Genomic DNA, 15,890 nt, shown 5'->3' on the forward strand with positions numbered 1-15,890 from the left:
GCACAAATTAGGAGACAATCATGAAACCATGCTATTTCATTAAATAAATGTGGGTAAAAGGTCATAAAATTACCTAAACTAAGCATAAGATAAACCCTAAAAATCGGATTTATCAACCTCCCCACACTTAAACAATAGCATGTCCTCATGCTAAATCAAGAAGGAAACAAAGTGTATCAACATTTATTCAATGCAAACTAACTAAATGCAACTATCTAAATGAATGCAACTACTTGGTCAAAAAAGATCAATTTCCAAGAGAACATATATAGGCACAAGGGCTAAGGCAATAGCAAATCTAATCCACAATTGAATTGAGTTATTAAATATTTTTATAAACTTGCAAGAAGAGATGATCATAGGTGGAGACATGTATTTGAGCAATCGAACGCTCACCGGAAGTGTTTGCACTCTAGTCACTCAAGTGTTTAGGGTCGATCCACTCAATTCTCTCCTAATCATGCTTTCCAAGATTTGTTTTTCATCTAACAATCAACAATTATTTCATGCATGCATACAATTATCATGTGGTCTTTTCTTAGGTTGTAATGGGGCTAGGGTCAAGGCAGGATGCATATTTGGTCAAGTGGACTTGAAATTTGAATCCTTGATAATCTTAGACTTCCCACCTAACCTATGACATCCTATACAATTTCAAAGCTAACCTAACTACCCATTTTTCACTTTTTTACATACTCATGCATTTTTTCCTTGATCACAACATATATGCATTGATTCTTATTGAACTTTACGTTGGGGCATTTTGTCCCATTTTTATTACTTTCTTTTTCTTTTATTTTTTCTTTCTATTTTTTTCTTTTCTTTCTATTTTTTTTTCTTTTCTTTTGTTTTCATACATATATATTTTCTTTTTCTTTATCATTCATTTTTTTCTCTTTTTTTTTTTCTTTTCAAATTAAAATATATACAAGAGCATCAATGCATATGGTTTTACATTTATTTAACACATGAGTATGTACCCAATTCCCAATATTTTCAATAGAAATACAACACACAACTTTTCTCTCAACCAATGTCCCAAGTTTTCCCACTTGAATGACACACACACACTAGCCTAAGCTAATCAAAGATCTAAATTAAGAACATTTATTGTTTTTTACTTCAAGGCTTGTAATGTGCTAAAATTAAGAACAAAGTGGGTTAATCGTAGGCTCAAATTGGCTAACAATGAATGATAAAAGGTAAGGCTATTTGGGTGAGTGAGCTAATGAATTGATGGCCTCAATAATATAAATGCATGTCTACATAAAATAATGGACATAAAGAATCAAACAAATCAAGGATTACAATCATAGAAAGAGAATAATACACACAAGAAAGGAAAATAAGTGGTTATAAGATGTAACCACGCAATTAAGGCTCAAAACTCACAAACTTGTGTTCTTAGCTCAAAAACATGATCCACAAGATATAAATCAAGCAAGTTCAATGAAAACTTTTTACTCAAATCAATTGGAATGTCAATGCCCTATAGATAATTTTCTCGAAAAATTTCATTATTTTGACTAAGCTTATTATACATATATATGCAAAGTAAGAAAATGCAACAAAAATCCTAAAAGACCTAAAAAAAATGAAATGCAAAAGTGTTGGGATTAGAAACTTGTCACCCAAAAATGCCAACTGGTCGGACGACCTCCCCACACTTAAAAGTTTGCACCGTCCTTGGTGCATCCAAGGATGAGCAAGGGGGTACGATGACTCTCCGGATTGCTACCTTTAGCTGGTAGTTCAACCGGTGTTGTGTGTTCTTTCTTCCACTTCTGTTTTAGCCTATAATGACTCATCCTGAGAATAGAAGACAGGATAGTAAGAAAAGTAAATGCAAAAGCAAGGAAGCATACATTGTTAGAATGAGGTGATAATCACTAGAAAGAAGTGAATGAATTAATGTGACATTGATGGAACAAGTGTGTAAGTTCCAAATTAGGCACCCTTTAGAGCACACACACTATCATGAAGAGCTATGTCACAGTTACACAAAAAACGAAACATGCACTTCACTCATCCTAATGTACTTGAGATGCTCTAAACTTGTGGGTTACAACAACCAAACAAGCAATAAAGAAGCATGAAAGCATTCAAGCCAAAAACATATGGATGCATATGATCATGAAGCACAATGCATTAAGGTAAATGCACAACATCCAATATCAAGAAATTGCTAATCAAAGAAAAGAATTCAAATCACATGGTGGCCAAATCATGCAATTCAAAAATATGAGAAAGCTTGGAGGCAATGTTACTCACTTGGTATTCACAAACATGAAGCATCAAAAACTCAAACCAAGTAACAATTCGTAACCTCAACAATGAAATCCAACAATGACAATTAACAACAATGATGTTAAACTAACATCGCATCAATAATGAGCAGCAAGAGATAGTAAACAAAATTAACAATCCAACACTTATTATGAAAACAAAAATTAAACAAAATGAAACTAACTAAATAACTAACTATCTAAAAAGAATGGTTATAAATGGTGTTTGGTAGTGTTGGATGATGGGTGAGAGAAGAGAAGAAGAGAGAAGAAGGAAAGAAATGGAAAGCAGAGGAGAAAAGAAATGTATGAGAGAAGGGAATCCACGCGTACATGTGCACGACGCGTGCGCGTGGATGGGATGAAATGGTAGAGACGCGTACGCGTGTGTCACGTGTGCGTGTTGATGGCTTATTTGGAGAGTGATGCGTACGCGTCGTGTACGCGTACGCGTGAGTAGCTTTGTGCCAAAGGCACAGTGTTCGCATGATGCAGGCACAACTCTCAGGAGAATGGCTTGGAGGTGGAAAATTGGGATCCACGCGTACGCGTGGGTGACGCGTGCGCGTGGATTGGCGAAAAAACTTGGGTAGGCACGCGTACGCATAGTTGGTGCTCTGTTTTTCAAAATTTTTCTATGTTTTTGCACCAAACCAAGCATTCCGAACCTCCAAACAGCTACCAAAACACCTTAAAACCTTATTTAACATACTAAACTACCAATCAAACTCAACAAACTAATCAAACATTAAACTAATTTTAACAATATGTACAAAAGAGAAAATGAAAAGATTTTACCATGGTGGGGTGTCTCCTACCTAGCATTTTTGTTTATTGTCCTTAAGTTGGATTTATGGAGAGCTCCTCATCAAGGTGGCTTATGCTTGAAGCTATCCTTGAACATCCACCAATGCTTGAGTCTCCAATAAGCTCCATTCTTCAAATTTAATATCTTCAAGCCTTGATGGAATTCCGCACAAGCTATGAGCTCCCAAAGGTGATCGCATGTATTCCCGGATCCCATATCTTGTTTCCACACCCATCCTTGAATTGATCATTGATAAACCACTATTTTATGGTTTATCTTGTGCTTAATTGAGTGAATTTTATCAACTCTTTACCCACTTATTCATATTATTTGCATGGTTTTACTTTTTCCTTCCTGATTTTGTGCTTTGATTGAAAACATGCTTCTTTGGCCTTTATATTGCTAATATTAATCCTCTCTTATCACCATTAGATGCCTTGATATGTGTGTTAAGTGATTTCAGAGTTTATAGGGCAGGAATGACATAGAGGATGGAAAGGAAGCATGCAAAAGTGGAAGGAATACAAGAAGTTGGAGAAATTACTAAGCTGTCCAGCCTGACCTCTTCGCACTCAAACGACTATAACTTTAGCTACAGAGGTCCAAACAACGCGGTTCCAGTTGCGTTGGAAAGCTAACATCCGAGACTTCGATTTGATATATAATATGCCATAGTTTCCTTGACGCTAGGCGATGCGAAAACGTGCTCCACGCGGCCGCGTCGCAGTGGCAAAAAACCAGCGTGGCAGATTTCTTCTCCAGCAATTTCTAGGTTGTTTTCGACCCAGTTTGCGGCCCAGAAAACACAGATTAGAGGCTATAAAGTAGGGGAATATATCCATACACAAAGAAGCACACAATTCACAATTTTAGGAGTAGATGTAGTTTTTTAGACAGAGAGGTTCTCTCCTCTCTTTTAGGATTAGGATTTAGGATTTCTCTTAGGAGTGACTCTCAATCCCAGGTTCAATGTTCTTTTTATTTATTTTCCTAATTTAATTTATGAACTCTTCCATGTTACATTTGATATCTTTATTAGTGCTAATTTAGGTATTTCAGAATTATGATTGCTTTCTTTTATTTATTATATAAATAATTTGAATTTTTCCCTTTTGGCTTTGGTTGAGTCATTGGAGACACTTGAGTTATCAAACTAATTGTTGACTGAAAATTGGAATTCTTCAAAAATTAATTCGAGTTCCAATAACTCTAGCCTTTCCCAAGGAAAGACTAGGACCTGAGGAATAAAGATTAATTCATCCACTTAACTTACCTTCATAGTTAGAGGTTAACAAAGTGGGAGAAAAAACCAATTCTCATCACAATTGATAAGGATAACCAGGATAGGACTTCTAGTTCTTCATACCTTGCCAAGAGATTTTATTGTTGTTAATTTATTTTACTTGTTATTTAAATATACCTGTGCCCATTGCCCAAACTCCAAAACCCCAATTTACAAACTCATAACCAATAATAAGAACATACCTCCCTGCAATTCCTTGAGAAGACGACCCGAGGTTTGAATACTTCGGTTATCAATTTACTTAGGGGTTTGTTACTTGTGACAACCAAAACGTTTGTACGAAGGGATTTCTGTTGGTTTAGAGACTATATCTACAACGCGACTGTTTTTATAAAATTCTTTACCAGCAAAAATCCTAACGTCAATCATTGATAAACCACTATTTTATGGTTTATCATGTGCTCAATTGAGTGGATTTTATCAACTCTTTACCCACTTATTCATACTATTTGCATGGTTTTATAACTCCTTCCTGATTTTGTGCTATGATTGAAAACATGCTTCTTTGATCTTATATTTGCTTATTATTAATCCTCTATTATTACCATTAGATGCCTTGATATGTGTGTTAAGTGCTTTCAGAGATTATAGGACAGGAATGGCTTGGAGGATGGAAAAGAAGCATGCAAAAGTGGAAGGAGTACAAGAAGTTGAAGAAACTGCAAAGCTGTCAGCCTGACCTCTTCGCATTCAAACAGTCATAACTTGAGCTACAGAGGTCCAAACGATGCGGTTCCAGTTGCGTTAGAAAGCTAACGTCCGGGGATTCGATTTGATATATAATATGCCATAGTTTCCCTGACGCTAGGCGACGCGACCGCGTGCTCCATGCGGCCGCATCGCAGTGACGAAAAACCAGCGTGGCAGATTTCTCCTCCAGCGATTTCTGGGTTGTTTCTGACCCAGTTCTCGACCCAGAAAACACAGATTAGAGGCTATAAAGTGGGGGAATGCATCTATTCAGAAGAAAGCTTTCACATTCACAATTTTAGGAGTAGATGTAGTGTTTAGAGAGAGAGGTTCTCTCCTCTCTCTTAGGATTAGGATTTAGGATTTCTCTTAGTTTTAGGAGTGGCTCTCAATCCCAGGTTCTTTATTTTTATTTATTTTCCCAATTTAATTTATGAACTCTTCCATGTTACATATAATTTTCTTAATTAATGTTATTTGAGGTATTTCAGATTTAAGATTGCTTTGCTCTGTTTAAGATTGCTTTCAATTTAATTTAGATATTTCTCTCCCTTTTGGCTTTGGTCAAGTGATTGGTAGTACTTGAGTTATCAAACTCAGCAAGTGATTGAAATTGGCAGATTCTGCTTTAGCTAGGATTGCTCTAACACTAGTCTCTCCACAGGAGTTGACTAGGACTTGAGAATCAAGCTAATCACTCCACTTAACCTTCCTTTGTTTAATAAAGGCTGACCAAGTGGGATTAAAACTCAATTCTCTTCACACTTGATAAGGATAACTAGGATAGGAATTCCAATTCTTATACCTTGCCAAGAGATTTTATTATTATTATTTTATTTTACTTATCATATAACATATTCCCTCCTTACTTCCAAAACCCCAATTTACAAACTCATAACCAATAATAAGAACATACCTCCCTGCAATTCCTTGAGAAGACGACCCGAGGTTTGAATACTCGGTTATCAATTTCAAAGGGGTTTGTTACTTGTGACAACCAAAACGTTTGTACCTCTCGTCAAAATGGCGCCGTTGCCGGGGAATTGCAAACGTGTGCCTTATTATTGGTTATTGTAAATATTTTTTTTTCTTGTTTATTTGTTTTTATTTTTGTTTTCAATTTTGCTTTTTCTTAAGTTAAGAGGTTATTGGTTTTTATTTTAAAATTTTTATTTTATCTTATCTTATTTCAAAATTCAAATTTCAAAATTCAAATTTAAAAATTTTCAAATTTCAAATTTCAAAAATTCAAAATTCAAAAATTTAAAATTCAAAATTTCAAAATTTAATTTTCAAATTCAAAATTTAAATAACCTTTTAATTTAAATTTATTTTTATTTTTTTTAATTTTTATTTACTATTATGAGTTCTCACCCCTCTCGCTTTGAGTTTGGTTCTAAATCTGTTGAAAGGAGTGGAAGCTATAACAGGAATATGCATCAAGGTCTAAGCAATCAAAGATGGATGGAGCCAAGAGTATCTGATCAACCCTTTAGGCAACAACACCCTCCAAGATATCATGGGCAAGGACCACTCTACAATGCATACCAAGCTGATAGATATGGTGGACCCCCTTGTAATTACCAACAAGCCCCACCTTGTGCTTATGAACTACCTCCCCAACATACCTTTAAACCACGAAACTCACAAGCCCCTTTCCACCATTCACCTCCATATGACCTTAACCCACATCCACCATACCAACCACCTTATGAGCCAAATAAACCATACACAGAACCACCACCTTTCCAACACAACTACTCTCATGAACCACTACCTCAATATTCACCATCTCCATATCATTATCAAGATGAACCACCTTCCTATTATGAACCCTCTCTCCCAACCAATGAATCCTCATATCCACCCCAACCTCCAATGGATGACAGACTTCGTGTTATTCTTCAAAGGCAAGAAAGGATGAATGAGAGTGTGCAAAATTTTGCGGCTGCCTTCGGCGAGTTAGTGAATAAAATAGCTTCCCAATATCTGAACACTCAAGGAACTCCCATGGCTACATGTGGAGAATCAAAAGAAGAGCAAAGCATGAAGGAGACACTAGAAACTTCGGTAGACAATGAGGAACATGGCTTTGTATTGGAACAAGTGGAGGAAGCCATAATAGTTGCAGAGGAAGAAGTGGTTGAAGACTTAGGAGATGCTGAACCTCGATGGGAAAGTCAAGACATAGAACCTCCTTCCAAGACGGTTGCATTTGATGTTAAGGAGGGTGTACAACCTCCAGGGCATATCATAGTTGAAGACTTGGAAGAGGTTGGTCAAGAGATGGAGAGTAAAGAAGAAAAAGCACAGCCTCCCATGCCCTTGGTAAGTAATGAAGAAGAGATTGAATTGGAAGAAAGATACCAAGAGGAAGAGGTTGAAATTAAAGAAGCTTACAAAGAGGTGGTAATTATCAGAGAAGAGCACAGGGGAGTGGAGCTTGCAATTTCATTAAAAACACCTCCCCCTAAGTTGCCATCATCCTTCACAACATTCAAGTGGGTAAAATTCATATCCCTTAGCTTTCTAATTCCACTTGAGTATGGGCTACTGGAGATGGATGGTCAACTTAGAACTCTTTGTGGCATTAAGAGTAAGAGGAAAATGGTCAGTGGTAAGAATTGTCCTGCAAGGTTCATTATGGTTGGAAGCTTTAAGTTTAAACGCAACGGTTGGTGTAGAGCTCAATTGAATGGGTCTAGAAAGCTATTTGGTAGCTGCAGTGAGAATTCAAATTACTTATCACCCAGCTGGAAAAATACAGATCCCGACAAAAATGGGTGTAAAAGCAAAGTTTGGGATCCTGGAATCTGTTCTGACATCTGTCACCCCGGGAACCTAAGAATCTGTTTGAAGCTTCTTAAAGGCTTTACATGCCTAGTTTGGGACCCCGGAGGTTACTGGAATCACAAACATTGGTGGAGATTCCTGGATGAGTTCAAACACAAGCCACCATAACAGGAAGCTCATCAAATGTCCAACTTAAGGACTTTAACTAAAAGTGCTAGGTGGGAGACAATCCACCATGGTATGATCGTTTCTTTTTCAATTTTATTTCATGCTTTTTGTTTTTATTTTATTTTAATTTTCATTGAACCTGGAAGTTTTCATAGCATTCACATTAAGCATTGCATTTTGCATATTGCATTAAAAAAAAAAGCACGCACGCGACACGGCAGCGTCGTTGATGCGTCCGCGTCAACAGTACAATGGGAAGAAAAGAAAACGAACAGAAAGTCACGCGAGAGCGTGGCTGGAGGCGTGCCAATGGCACAAATCATCCCACGCGACCGCATCGCTGATGCGACCGTGTCATATGGGAATAATGGCCTCCCACGCGACCGCGTGCCCCACGCGGCCGCGTGACCAAGATTTCGACGTCAAAGTGGTGCACACCCAAAAGTTGTGCGAGAGTGGTGCTGGATTGGTGCTGAACGCATAATCCTTCCCACGCGGCCGCGTGACCCACGCGACCGCGTCATATTCCTTTAAAGCCCACTCACGCGATCGCATTTCCCATGCGATCGCGTCACTTAAAATTTGGCACTAATATAATTTTGAACAGAGAGTTGTGCGAGCACGAGGCTGCCCTAGCGCCAGTAGTATAAACTGTGTCACGCGACCGCGTGACCGACGCGACCGCGTCAATCCTTATAAGTGCAAGTCACGCGACTGCGTGCCCCACGCGTCCGCGTCGATTGCGCCTCATAGCTTATCCTAATTTGCCAAATATCTTATCTTTTCTTCCCCAATCCTAATTTCTTCCATCTTTTCTTCTTTCTTCTTTCTTTCTTACTTTATCTTTTTTTTTAACTTCTCATCTTTTTTCACTTCCATTCTATTTTACCTAATTCATTTACATACTTTCATTCATTGCATTTTAATTTTGTGCATATTTTTTCTTTTCTTTTCTAAAGTTATTATTTTACCATTGGTGTCACTTATTCATATTCAACTGTTGTGTCTTTTCTGGTATTATTTGGTGCTTAGTGACTTGTTTACACTGTCGGGTAATATTATTTAAATCAATGCTAATCTTTTATGATATTTGTATTCCTTTTTGCATTGACATGAGCTTATACTGTCTTTCATTACCCACACTCTCCTCCCCTATGTTTCAAATCTTGCACCACTGGCATGCCATGGCTTCTATTGTTTTCTCACTTGCATGTTGTAGCTACCATGTAATTGAGACCCTCATTATTTGGCATTAACCCACCCATACTTCTTTTATTTTCTTATCTTTACTTCTGGGTATTACTGATCTTCTTTTTCTCTTCTTTCAGGATGGCCACCAGGAAGAGAACCGGAAGACGTTTACATGGGGAGACAAGACAAGTCCATCTGCACAATCCTTGAAGCAGAGCACCAGTTGGAACAGCCCGTCCACCTGCACATCTTAGCATGCACCGAGGACAGTGCAATCTTTAACTGTGGGGAAGTCGATACCGATCTCCATGGGTTAGTACTTTCTTGTCTTAACACTAATGTTTAAAATTTTCTTTGTAGTTAGTTGTTGAATTTACATGTTTGCTTGCATGATTATTTGATTTTTTGCATATTTTACCACTTGGTTAAAGTAATATTTTCTTTTTCAAGAAACCTTTTAGAGCATTTCACTAATTTGAATAAAATTTAATGTTACACTTGTTTGAAGAAATATTATACTGGAACATGGTTTAGAGCTCGAACACACAAAACCTGTGAGATTTTTTAGCCTATTTGAATTGGTTGCATCTTACCAACCAATATTTTATTTTTGGTGTGTGTTTTTCTCTCTAAAATTGTGATCTTTGTCTTGCTTAATTCTATATTTCCATAATTTGATGTATGCATACACTTACATAATTGAGGCCCTTATTTCACTAAGCTTACATACCCATATGGCCTTACCTTTCATTATCCTTTGCAAACCAATGTTGAGCCTTGGTGCACGAAATTGTGATGTCCAGGCTCAAACTATTCCTGGCACGTGAGCAACTTGGTACGCGTAATCGTGATTACACATTCATAATTTGTCACAACTTCGATACAACAAACCAGCAAGTGCACTGGGTCGTCCAAGTAATACCTTACGTGAGTAAGGGTCGAATCCCACGGAGATTGTTGGTATGAAGCAAGCTATGGTCACCTTGCAAATCTCAGTCAGGCGGATATAAAATAATCATGGAGTTTTTGAATAATAAATAATAGAATAGGGATAGAGATACTTATGTAAATCATTGGTAGGAAATTCAGATAAGCGAATGGAGATGCTTTTCGTTCCTCTGAACCTCTGCTTTCCCACTATCTTCATCCAATCAGTCTCACTCCTTTCCATGGCTGGCTTTATGTGATACATCACCACTGTCAATGGCTACTTTCGGTCATCTCTCGGGAAAATGATCCAATGCCCTGTCACGGCACGGCTAATCGTCTGGAGGCATCACCCTTGCCAATGGCTTCATCTTATCCTCTCAGTGAATAATATGCTCACACACCCTGTCACGGCACGGCTATTCATCTGTCGGTTCTCGATCATGCTGGAATAGGATTTACTATCCTTTTGCGTCTGTCACTAACGCCCTGCAATCGCGAGTTTGGAGCTCGTCACAGTCATTCGTTCATCAAATCCTACTCGGAATACCACAGACAAGGTTTAGACTTTCCGGATTCTCTTGAATGCCGCCATCATTCTAGCTTATGCCACGAAGATTCTGGTTAAGAGATCTAAGAGATATTCATTCTAGCTTATTTCATGTAGAACGGAAGTGTTTGTCAGGCACGTGTTCATAGGGGAGATGGTGATGAGCGTCACACATAATCATCACCTTCATCACGTTCTTGGGTGCGAATGGATATCTTAGAAGCGAAATAAGATGAATTGAATAGAAAACAGTAGTACTTGCATTAATCTTTGAGGAACAGCAGAGCTCCACACCTTAATCTATGGAGTGTAGAAACTCTACCGTTAAAAATACATAAGTAAAAGGTCCAGGCATGGCCGAGATGGCCAGCCCCCAAAACGTGATCAAAGGATCATAAGGTAATCCAAAGATGGTTTACACTGATCAAAAGATACCTAATACAATAGTAAAAGGTCCTATTTATAATAAACTAGCTACTAGGGTTTACATGAGTAAGTAATTGATGCATAAATCCACTTCCTGGGCCCACTTGGTGTGTGTTTGGGCTGAGCCTGAGTGTTGCACGTGTAGAGGTCCTTCTTGGAGTTGAACGCCAGCTTTTGTGCCAGTTTGGGCGTTCAACTCTGGTTTTGGCTCCTTTTCTGGCGCTGGACGCCAGATTTGGATAGAAAGCTGGCATTGAACGCCAGTTTATGTCGTCTATTCTTGGCCAAAGTATGGACTATTATATATTGCTAGAAAGCCCTGGATGTCTACTTTCCAACGCAATTAGAAGCGCGCCATTTCGAGTTCTGTAGCTCCAGAAAATCCACTTTGAGTGCAGGGAGGTCAGAATCCAACAGCATCAACAGTCCTTCTTCAACCTCTGAATCTGATTTTTGCTCAAGTCCCTCAATTTCAGCCAGAAAATACCTGAAATCACAGAAAAACACACAAACTCATAGTAAAGTCCAGAAATGTGAATTTAACATAAAAACTAATGAAAACATCCCTAAAAGTAACTAGATCCTACTAAAAACATACTAAAAACAATGCCAAAAAGCGTATAAATTATCCGCTCATCAAGCCTATTATACCCCATTGTTCTTTTTTTAGCACATCATTAACTCTAAGCGAAAGACAATAATGCCCTTAATTTGAATTCTTGGTTAGCTTAGACTAGTGAGAGTGCTCATGAATTAAGTGTGGGGAAATTGGGATTGAAAATATTTGGTTTGAGAATTGAGTATGTTAGAATTTTATGAAAATGTGAAAGAAATGTTTAGGACATGTCCATGCATTCAATAATTTAATCATATGCATTAAAAAAATAAAAGAAAAAAATATACTATAAAAAAAAAGAAGAAGAAAAAAAAGAAAAAGAAGAGAAAAAGAGCAAATAATAAAAAGGGGACAAAATGCCCCAAAGTAAGTGGTGAAAGCAATGCATATGTACTGTACTTGAAATTAGAATGCATGAATATGTGGCAAAACATGGTTAATGGATAGTTAAGTTTTTATTATGATTACATGAATTGTCTAAAGTTAGGTGGAAAGTTTAAGTTAATTAAGGATTCAGATTTTAGTCCACTTGGCCAAATACAATCCTACCTTGACACTAACCCCATTACAACCCTTAAAAGACCTCTTGATATGTGTATCTGTGCATTAAATTTATGTTGATTGTTAGATGAAGAGCAAGCCTTAGAAAGCAAGGTTAGTAGAGAATTGAGAGAATCGAACCTTAAATACTTGAGTGATTAGAGTGTATATACTACCAGTGAGGGTTCGATGCTCAATTCCTTGTTCCCTGCTTTCATGAGCTATTTTCTTCTTGCAAGTCTATTTGTACTTCATTTTCATGATTTGAATTAGTGAAATTTAGTTCATATTTCTTCTTGAAAGATTTGTTTACTTTTAACTAAGTAGGTAGAAACATTTTGCATGTAGTTGCATTCATATAGATAGGCTGCATTTCATACATTCTTACTTTCCCCTTCACCTTTATAGTTTCTCTTGAGCTTAGCATGAGGACATGCTATTGTTTAAGTGTGGGGAGGTTGATAAACCACTATTTTATGGTTTATCTTGTGCTCAATTGAGTGGATGTTATCAATTCTTTACCCACTTATTCATACTATTTGCATGGTTTTACAACTCCTTCCTGATTTTGTGCTATAATTGAAAATATGCTTCTTTGATCTTATATTTGCTTATTATTAATCCTCTCTTATTACCATTAGATGCCTTGATATGTGTGTTAAGTGCTTTCAGAGATTATAGGGCAGGAATGGCTTGGAGGATGGAAAAGAAGCATGCAAAAGTGGAAGGAGTACAAAAAGTTGAAGAAACTGCAAAACTGTCAGCTTGACCTCTTCGCATTCAAACAGTCATAACTTGAGCTACAGAGGTCCAAACGACGCGGTTCTAGTTGTGTTGGAAAGATAACGTCCGGGGCTTCGATTTGATATATAATCTGCCATAATTTCCCTAACGCTAGGCGACGCGACCGCGTGCTCCATGCGGCCGTGTCGTAGTGACAAAAAACCAGCATGGCAGATTTCTCCTCCAGCAATTTCTTGGCTGTTTCTGACCCAGTTCTCGGCCCAGAAAACACAGATTAGTGGCTATAAAGTGGGAGAATGCATCCATTCAGAAGAAAGCTTTCACATTCACAATTTTAGGAGTAGATGTAGTTTTTAGAGAGAGAGGTTCTCTCCTCTCTCTTAGGATTAGGATTTTGGATTTCTCTTAGTTTTAGGAGTGGCTCTCAATCCAGGTTCTTTATTTTTATTTATTTTCCCAATTTAATTTATGAACTCTTCCATGTTACATATAATTTTCTTAATTAATGTTATTTGAGGTATTTTAGATTTAAGATTGCTTTGCTCTGTTTAAGATTGCTTTCAATTTAATTTAGATATTTCTCTCCCTTTTGGCTTTGGTCAAGTGATTGGTAGTACTTGAGTTATCAAACTCAGCAAGTGATTGAAATTGGCAGATTCTGCTTTAGCTAGGATTGCTCTAACACTAGTCTCTCCATAGGAGTTGACTAGGACTTGAGAATCAAGCTAATCAGTCCACTTAACCTTCCTTTGTTTAATAAAGGCTGACCAAGTGGGATTAAAACACAATTCTCTTCACACTTGATAAGGATAACTAGGATAGGAATTCCAATTCTTATACCTTGCCAGGAGATTTTATTATTATTATTTTATTTTACTTATCATATAATATATTCCCTCCTTACTTCCAAAACCCTAATTTACAAACTCATAACCAATAATAAGAACATACCTCTCTGCAATTCCTTGAGAAGACGACCCGAGGTTTGAATACTCGGTTATCAATTTCAAAGGGGTTTGTTACTTGTGACAACCAAAACGTTTGTATGAAAGGACTTTTGAAGGTTTAGAAACTATACTTGCAACGAGGATTTATTCGCAAATTTCTAGACCACGCAAAAGTTCCTCTCATCAATCATCATTAGTCCATCCGGGTGGCAAGTAAGATAAATTCTCTATGAAGTGACCAAACATCCTTCTAGACCCACCTAATTGAGCACTAGTCCATCCTTTGTATTTAACCCTTGAAGTATCAACTGAAATGAGCCTTGATTTGCAATGCCAACCATGAAACATCTTTCTCTTACGCTTCATCCCGTAAAGTGTCCTAAGTTGACCATCCGTTTCAAGCAAGCCATATTCAAGTGGGATAATGAAGCTAATAGAAATGAATTTTACCCACTCAAATGAAGGAGTAGATGGTAACCTAGGCAAAGATGCTTCCAAGGGTCTTAACAAAGCGTATCCAACTTCCGTCCTACTCTTTCTAAGGACTTCTACCTCTTCACAAGTTTTCTCAAATGTAATCCTTTGTTCAACAATTTCATCGAAGCCTTTTCCCTTACTCGAACTATAAATAGGAGGGTGAGAAAAATTTACCTCCACAACGCTTTCAAATCCACCGGGGAAGGTTCTTTATGCTCAAAAGATTCTTCACCACTAAGACTTGATGCTTGATCTTCATCACGAAGGAAACTCAATTCTTGCTTTATCCCGTCCAATTCTTCATAAGGGATATGCCTTGGGGGTTGTGCACATTCCTCCTTAGCATCAAATTCAATCTTCTTGGAGGGGTTTTCTTCAACTCGATGTTCCCATGGAGGTTCCGCATCTCCTAAGTGTTCAATCACTTCTTCCTTTTCTTCAACAATCCTAGCTTCCTCCAATTGTTCCAACACAAAGCAATATTTCTCATCATCAAATCTCTCCTTCATGCTATGCTCTTCCTTGGATTCTTCACATGTAGCCATGGGAGTGTCCAAGCATTGGGATGCTAACCGGTTTACCACCTCGTCTAAGGCGGTCGTGAAATTTTGTACATCCCTTTTCATCTCCATTTGCCCTTGAAGAAGAACACCAAGGATGTCATCTATTGGAGGTTGGGGTGGATGAGAGGGCTCATTGTCTTGGGGGAAGGGTTCATAGTAGAAAAGTGATTCATCGTAATAAGGATGTGGTGGTTCTATGTTCTCCATTTGTTCTTCTTGTTGCTCAACACACTCCAATCCATTGTTCTCAAGTTGAGATTCTACAATCCCCTTCAAACTACCCTCTTCGGTTGCTCTCCCGCAATCATTCGTGGACATGTGGTATGAGTCCCATGCATCTAACTTTTGACGGACGGTTGCTTGAAGCCGATCCATGGTTTCTGGTGCACGAAATTGTGATCTCAATGGCGCCAACAACTTGGTACGCACAATCGTAATCTCAATTCTTTGTCACAACTTCGCACAACTAACCAGCAAGTGCACTGGGTCGTCCAAGTAATAAACCTTACGTGAGTAAGGGTCGATCCCACGGAGATTGTCGGCTTGAAGTAAGCTATGGTCACCTTGTAAATCTCAGTCAGGCGGATTCAAATGGTTATGGTGAATTGATAATAGAAATATAAGTAAAATATAGGATAGAGGTACTTATGTAATTCATTGGTGAGAATTTCAGATAAGCGTATGGAGATGTTTTATTCCTTCTGATTCTCTGCTTTCCTATTGTCTTCATCCAATCCTTCATACTCCTTTCCATGGCAAGCGTTATGTAGGGCATCACCGTTGTCAATGGCTACATCCCATCCTCTCAGTGAAAATGGTCCAAAATGCGCTGTCACAGCACGGCTATTCATCTGTCGGTTCT

This window comes from Arachis ipaensis, chromosome B2 (genome assembly GCF_059453495.1).
Source record: "Arachis ipaensis isolate K30076 ecotype BB chromosome B2, ASM5945349v1, whole genome shotgun sequence".
In the NCBI taxonomy this organism is placed as follows: domain Eukaryota; kingdom Viridiplantae; phylum Streptophyta; class Magnoliopsida; order Fabales; family Fabaceae; genus Arachis; species Arachis ipaensis.